This window comes from Priapulus caudatus, unplaced genomic scaffold (genome assembly GCF_000485595.1).
Source record: "Priapulus caudatus unplaced genomic scaffold, Priapulus_caudatus-5.0.1 Scaffold530, whole genome shotgun sequence".
Taxonomy (NCBI): Eukaryota; Metazoa; Priapulida; class Priapulimorpha; order Priapulimorphida; family Priapulidae; genus Priapulus; species Priapulus caudatus.
In genome coordinates this window covers 86,197-94,238 of record NW_014577591.1, presented here as the reverse complement: position 1 = coordinate 94,238, position 8,042 = coordinate 86,197, and the positions used below count along the sequence as shown (strand labels likewise).

Here is an 8,042-nt window from a genome sequence, read left to right as displayed (position 1 = left end):
GATCTGTTGTTTTAACGCAGTTCTCTAACTTCTACGCATTGGACTTCGACACTTACTAAACATTAACACATTCAGACTCGCTTGTTAGCTTCCAGTGAAATTGACGAAACTACTGAAGACTGATGGGAAGTTTTTAACGAACCAGCCGTGAGCACATGGAAAGCCAGAATCATTATAATATATATCAAACTCACGACAGGATGGCGCTCTCGGCTCTGTCTCAATTCCTACCACTGCCACAAGCTCTGATTTGTGTTAGAATTTCTACGCTTTTTACTATTAAGTTTTTACAGCGACCCCGTTACTCTATCCTATGTATACAGTGTGTCCTTATAAAGCTGCAAAGATATTAAAAATCCAACCATTATTTATGAGAAATTTTGATAAATAGTGATATTTGAAAAAGTGCCCATTTACTACTTCAAAATCCATTACTGCCTTGTTACTAACATTTAAGTTCACGTATTATCATGAGATTTTTGGAATGATTGCAATATACCTAATTCTCGACATTGTCTTTTGATACATTTTTGCGTATTTCAGCTTAAAACATTCTAAATTTTAGTTCCACGCAAACAACATGCAAGATCATAGAAATTTCTAATGTTTTTTAGTCGACGCGACTTCGCGGGCCGTGTGGATTGCCATATTGCTGGATTTCCCCGGAGCTCCCCCCAGTCTTTAAAATTAGTGCTAGTATTGTGGCAGTGTTGGTATTATCCCTTCAGTGTGGAGGGCACTGCATGCAGTTTGTATATATGATATGATTAACTATCATAAATTTCAGGGTTCTCCTACGGTTAGGGAAAAACTCCCCCCTTTCTCAATCGTGCGACCCCTGTTTAAAGATTACCTCCGCCCCGATTTAAATTCCACCTCAAAACTAAACAGTTTGCCAGCCTGCTCGCGGAAACGATCGTCCAGAGCTACCAATTTCGACCAGGGATACCCGGCGCGTGTATTTTATTACAGTTACGCACGTATGCAGCTGCAGACAATACAACAGTCACACCTGCTTTCCACAAAACCCAAACACTTAACTGCTACACCGACTCGGCTAGATCTTATACTATACAAGGAACCCCAAATACGTTCTGATGGTGTGTGGGTAGGATTTTACGCATTAAATTAGTGGTACGCGTAAAAAACACGCCCCCCTGTTTCCCCCCCTCACCCATTCCCCTCCCCTCCCCCTTGTTTGAATTTTCATTCCTGGGGAGACCCTGATTATTAGTAAATTGCTCATGACTCAGAAAATTTAAAGCTGAAATTTTGTTAATTTATTTGCGCAACTCATTTCCCATCACCGCACATTACTTTAGATATATGCATGTAAAACGATTATTAAAAGTATTTTGTGTACTTTAATAAACCAACGAGTAAGGCGTTCAAGGGTATGTACTCCACGACATATTTTTCGCGAATTCAGACATGTACGGACAATGTTTTGCGCGTCCGGTGAAGAATTTTTGGTTTGCAGGAATCTTTTCACGGTCGCGCCACGCGTTTCGCGCCGAAATATACAGCCACTTCTGTAACTTATACCTGTTATACTGTATATATATCTTTATGGAAACAATTTATCTTTAACAAGTAACGTTAACGACCAAACACACAAAAGAATAAAACAAGTACTCGCTGTGCGCTGCCGGCCATTGCCCACTGGTGGTTGATAGCGTTTATTCTAACAATTTTTGCAGTGATACTCAATCTTCCACGACAGATGACATTACGATTTACCATTTACATAATTACAAACCACATAATTACATTAGCTATAGTTATTTATTCCACCTTTCTTCAATGCACACGATTAATCAAACGATTAATTCCATTCATTCATACATACAAATTTTCTCAATGTAGATGCGAACATTTAAAAAGTATAATTATTTCATTAATTAATTAATTGAAATAATTCAATGTCAGCACTGTAGCATGCCATACTTACGAGTTCATTTGGTGGTCCCATGTGAAGGACGAATAATTGAAGAAAATAAACTGGAATAACAAATCCTCCATCAGTACAAATTCACATTGTTAATTAGTTTGTATCTAATTTACATTTTTTTATATAAAACAACCCGATTGCATTACCTAATCATATAATTCATTGATCTCTCGGTTGCATCGTATGCTTTCTAGTGAGATATATATATTATATTCACTATATAAGCCTTGACTGTTATATATATATATATATATATATAGTTATATATATATATCAGGGGTTAATGAGGAATTTGTCAATATTACCCCTGATATATATATATATAGTATATATTAAACCATATATATATTATAATATATACTATAACAGTCAAGGTATAGATAATAGGTTGTTAAAGTTTAATTGAGACAAAGCTTTCGATGATTTACATCTCTTCATAGGTCAGCAGACATTGGAATAAGGTGAAATAATCCTATATAAATTCTAATTTTAATTTATAATAATTAATAAATAAATAAAATAATAATTTAAATATAAAATATTTAATAATAAATTAAATAATAATTTAATAAATAAATTATAAATAATTCTAATTTTAATTCTAATCCTATATAATTCTGTATTTCTTTACTTCTCTATATATATATATATGCAGTGCGGCCCCATTATAGCGTGATCTTACAGTGACCACTTACAGATAGGAAATTAGTGTTGTTTGTATTACATGGAACTTGTCTGAGAGCGCCGACTTACACATAATGACGGCTTGAAAATGACGACTTAAGCCTAGCGCAGACTTGCGACTTTTTCATGCAACTTGGCTGCGATTCTAGAGTCCCGCGTCTACATTTGCTGTCTGGCAACTTGCACGCTAGCCAATCAGATTTTCCTGCCTGTTGAGATTAAAAATGTGCATATTTTCCCAGTATTATAAAGCACACGTAACATTTTCTTACAGGATGAACCCACTTATGGAATGTAATGTGTCCGAGATGTTCAAGCGAGGAGGAAAAGATAAAATGGGCGAGGCCCGAAAAGTTTTTCTCGTAAGAATCATACACTCATTTACCATACGACGTACTGTTTTGCCCATACTTGAAATACTTATAAATTAGCATTTATTTCACACTCTATTTTGAAAACCTAAATCAAAAAATGATTTGAACAATAGAGTGCACTTTATCTAGCACATTGTTACTGAATTTCAGCGAGAATTGCACAGCCAATTGGAGTTACATGGGAGTAACAAGGGAGGAATAAATAAAGCGGTGGCCCGTGTGAGTAAATACTATATGTTATGCACACCTTACACAGTATAGTCACATATGTCACTAATTACAAACTACACATTAACTACAACCAAATCATGAAAAAGTGACGAGTTACACTTTTCCTTTGCAGCTCCATGAACTTATTGGAGACCCTGCCCTACCAGAAGGAGCAGTGCTCCATGAAGTGAAGAGGGTACTAAAAAATAAAAAAGATTATAGGTATCGTAAATAATAAGGTCATTAAAAAATGCTATATGTATTCACATCAGTATAAATTAAAGTGAATGAAACTCGCAACTAGATACAAAGATATACCTACTGCGAGCTCGCATATGTTGCAAAAATTCACTACAACTTATTTGTATTGCTACGTTCACAAAATTTTGCTTTGTTTTCACCAAGGAGAAAGAACAACAAAAAACTGCAGCAGCAGCAACAGCAACAGCAACAGCCACTGCAGCCACAGCAACAGAGGCAGCAACAACAACAGCCACTGCAGCCACAGCAGCAGAGGCAGCAGCGTCCGCAGCCACTGCAACAGCAGCAGCAGCAGCAGCCACTGCAACAGCTTTAAAAATACTCACACTGTTACTGCGCTTACACAACATATACTTTATTCATGTTAAATAACTACAGATTCATGCTCTATGCTCCGCTCGAAACTTTTGCCAGCTCTATGATGCGAATTTCTACAGAGTAGTCGGATCCCGTTTCATACACAAAAATGGCCGACTGGCGACCATTGCCAATTACACAACAAGACCAATTTTACTTCTAATGCTTTCTAGACGTCCACGGGGCATCTAACTTGCGTGCATAATGCAAATTATTGCACTCTAGTGCCGAATTACTGCGAAAAAAAATGCTAAAAATGCATTTTCTAGAGACGATATAGTGCAACGGTGAACAATTGCGGAGGCTTACTGTTGTATGCCTACTTAATGAGCAGCGGAGATACGGATCGACTTGAAATTTTAGATGAATAATTTAGAGTCTTTTCCTTATATGCCGACCGAATTTCAAATGTGGCCTCACTCTTGGAGCTGAGATATCACTCTCTGAAATAAGCCCCCAAAACACAGAAATCAATGGAAATTCATGTTCGCTCCATGCCGTTAAGCGCAGTGTTAGAACGAGGGTTAGGGTGAATTGTAACCAACAAAGTTAAGATATTTTAACACCGTTAGTGTTAGGTGTGCCAGAAAAGAGTGAAACGAGGATAATTATCTATTTTCTGGTACCAAAGGAGTGTAAAATGAGTGTATTTTAATGTAGATATGTAAATAACATGTACATATGTACACGGATACGTACATGTTTACATAAAATGCATGTTTAAATGTCATTTGAACATGCATGTGTCAAAAAACCATGCTAGAAGACTTGCATAACTGATTTTCATTAACATAAAACTAAATTATTCGATTTCTTTGGCAGAAAAGCTCTATTTACCAGGCGGAACAACAGCGGGAAGGCGGTCGAACAACAGTAGAGGGCGTCCATATGCGGCAGGCCTGAATAAGCATCGAACAGAAATTAATTAAAAATACTCACACTGTTACTGCGCTTACACAACATACACTTTATTCATGTTAAATAACTACAGATTCATGCTCTATGCTCCGCTCGAAACTTTTGCCAGCTCTATGAAGCGAATTTCTACAGAGTAGTCGGATCCCGTTTTATACAGACCGGCGACCATGGCTACGCCACTAGCTGGAATGGCACAATTACACAACAAGACCAATTTTACTTCTAATGCTTTCTAGACGTCCACGAGGCATCTAACTTGCGTGCATAATGCAAATTATTGCACTCTATTCTCTCTCTCTCTCTCTCTCTCTCTCTCTCTCTCTCTCTCTCTCTCGTGTCACACACACAACACAAACACAAACACGTCTCTCTTTCTCTTTCTCTCTCTCTCACACACGCGCGCGCGCGCACCTCTCTCTCTCAGACTCATACACACTCCCTCTGGGTCATTCCGTGTCAGATCACCCAATGGGTTACACCTTACCCTTTCCAAATTGGCTGAAATTTGGTTTATGAGGTAATTTCGGCTGAAATAGCTGAAATTTCAAATTTCAGCTCCGTCGGACAAACGGTTTTCGCGCTACGTCACGCCCTTTTTTGGCGATTTTGGCCAAAATGGACGCACCCGTCAATTTTCAAATGGTCGTATCTCTGTAACTACTAGGCCAAATTGGTTAATATTGGTGTCTTTGGAAAGCTAATTGCATAGGCAATCCAAATCTGTCATTATTTGTTATATAGGAGCAATATAAAGTTTGATGACCTTTTGACCTTTACTTTGACCTTGAATTTGACCCTGTGGATCACGTAACCTTGAGATTAACTTCATTGAAAATTATACCTCAACATGTTTTCTACATAATATACAAAAATTAGAGATATAATATTTTTTGTTTGCTTTCCAGCCCTTCTCAAAGTTGGCATAGTAGGTGCAATAACGCCTATTCCTATGCAATGCTGTACATGTAGGCACATATATGTATACCATTCCAATCTATTTCATATATCAAGTTAATCCCAAACATTGGCTTTGCTGTACATAACCTGATTGAAAATGACAGGTGGCAATAACATTCTAAATGACTATTCAGTCTAATGAGAAATCATTATATTACCATGTTCTCAATTATCAATAATTCATTGATCATCAATGATCCAGTCCGGATGCACACTTGAAATCCTCGCAGCATCGTTTTCTGAGATAAAGTACTTTCTGGAAGAGGATGATGTAAGAGATGGGGTGTTGATTGTACACAGAATATCATCTTCTGTAACCCAGCATTGATCTGTTTCCAATGGCCATTTGAATTGCTTGGTAGGTCCATGAGGGTGCGTGAAATTGATGTGGTAGTCACCAAACTCCTCCGAAATTTCGTCCACCATGCCAATCCACGGAAAGCCGTCATAAAGACAGCAGACCAAGTTTTGTTCCTTTATTTCTGATTACACAGATGGTTCTGGTTCTAGTTCTTTTAGTTTTATTTTTTACTATTTACGGTGACGTAATCACTTTAAATGGTTTGTTATACAGACCTAGAAGCAGGGTAAAAAATACACATGAGCGATGAGCGATTCGCTCTTCCAACCTTCGAAGTCGCTCCCGTGAGGCTCAAAATAGCTCCCGTAAAATTTTTGACGAGAGCTATTTTTCCCACACACTTGAAAAAGAGCTCCCGCGAAAGAAAGAAAATGCATTTTTTCTCTGCCTAGAAGGCACTCGAACCATGGCGATGAATTGAATACGGGTGATGGGGGGAGTCGAGCTTCAGTGGCGTGAGAATCGCAATCGGAATAAAGCTTTCGGACTAATTAATGTGAAATCAAACGACGAGCGGTGAAGGAGTAATGAATCGGCACTCGAGAGTCTGCCACGTTTCCCACCGGATAGCGTGAATAATCCACCTGTCTGTCGACCAGAGGAGAGAAGAGAGAAGAAAGAAAAGAGAGGGGGAGGGAGCGACGGACGGACGAACGGACGGACGGACAGACGGACGAACGGACGGACGGACAGCCAGCCAGTTAACCAGCCAGGTAGCCAGCCAGACAGGCAGACAGCCAGCCAGCCAGCCAGCTAGCCAGACAGGCAGACAGCCAGCCAGCCAGCCAGCCAGACAGATAGACAGGCAGGGTGTGTGAGAGAAATGGGGAGAGCGATTCCTACCATTACTGTAAACACCTGCTGTCTGTGACTGACCGAGTATGAATCGCGTCTCCAGCAGTAGCTATCTCATGAACGAAGCAAGCACTCGAGAGTGAGTAGCGGCGCATCTGCAGTTCTGAAACCAGCAGCTGCCCACCTGTACTATCCCCTCGCTACGATGTGGCATCCGTGCAGGGATGCTGCGCACTCCTCATCCTTCCCGCCACATTAGTTTACGCGAGCGCGCGCGTCGGGTGGTTGTGCGGTGGAGCTCGTTCTGGACTTTCGACGGCCCACAAAAAAAAAGTTGCAGGAAATTGATTCCCGCAAGTCCATTTGTAGAATTGGTCGCGATCGTCTGTTCGAACCGCACTCCTATCGGTCCCCGTAAGATGAAGAAGACGTTTTGCGCTGGTGGTAGGGGTGGGGTCAGATGAAGGGCACGAGCGAGTGAGGCGTGCGAGGAGGAGATGTGAAGGAGATGGTATCTATTTGGCCAACGAGTTTGTCTTCACGGGGTTGGGGGCAGGGCGCCGTGCTATCTCTGTATATCTCGTCGAATTAATACACAATTATCTTACATTGTCTGTTGTTGTTGCCTTCGTCGCCACAGTGTTTGTTGCTGGTGGCAGCATGGCGTCAGCTTTCTGTTTATTGACGATATTCACTATTGTCCGGATGCGTTTTTTCCTCCTATGCAACGGTTTCATTCGCTTTGTGGCAATGTCACTATAGATTTCACATGTGTCTAGCATTGCTGCTCTTGCTGTCATCATCGTCGTCAACGTTATTTATCGTCGTTAGTTTTGTTGTCATCATCATTATCGCTATCATTTTCAAGGTCTTCTTTATTCTCATCGTTTTCCGTGCCATCGTCGTCGCCATTATTTTATCATCATCATTATTGCCATCATCATCGTCGCCCTTATCGTTGGGATCATAATTATTGCCATCATCATCGTCACCCTTATCGTTGGGATCATAATTATTGCCATCATCATCGTCACCCTTATCGTTGGAATCATAATTATTGCCATCATCATCGTCGCCTTTATCATTAGGATCATAATTATTGCCATCATCATCGTCACCCTTATCGTTGGGATCATAATTATTGCCATCATCATCGTCACCCTTATCATTGGAA

At 40.0% G+C, this 8,042-nt stretch overlaps 1 protein-coding gene and 2 long non-coding RNA genes across 3 annotated transcripts in view; 2 read left to right on the top strand and 1 right to left on the bottom strand.

Annotated features, from left to right (window-relative positions):
- The window catches only part of LOC106811348, a 66,263-nt gene that overhangs the window by 16,619 nt on the left and 41,602 nt on the right, over positions 1 to 8,042 (top strand). The window lies entirely within an intron of this gene.
- LOC106811354 overlaps positions 1 to 8,042 on the bottom strand; it is a 13,213-nt gene that overhangs the window by 3,173 nt on the left and 1,998 nt on the right. Inside the window, exon 3 of the long non-coding RNA XR_001394137.1 lies at positions 4,824 to 4,835. This is a non-coding gene — a long non-coding RNA (uncharacterized LOC106811354). The remainder of the gene's footprint in view (positions 1 to 4,823; positions 4,836 to 8,042) is intronic.
- On the top strand, positions 2,558 to 3,672 carry LOC106811352. Its single transcript, XR_001394135.1, has 3 exons — positions 2,558 to 3,228; positions 3,353 to 3,441; positions 3,625 to 3,672. It is a non-coding gene; the product is annotated as an uncharacterized LOC106811352 (long non-coding RNA).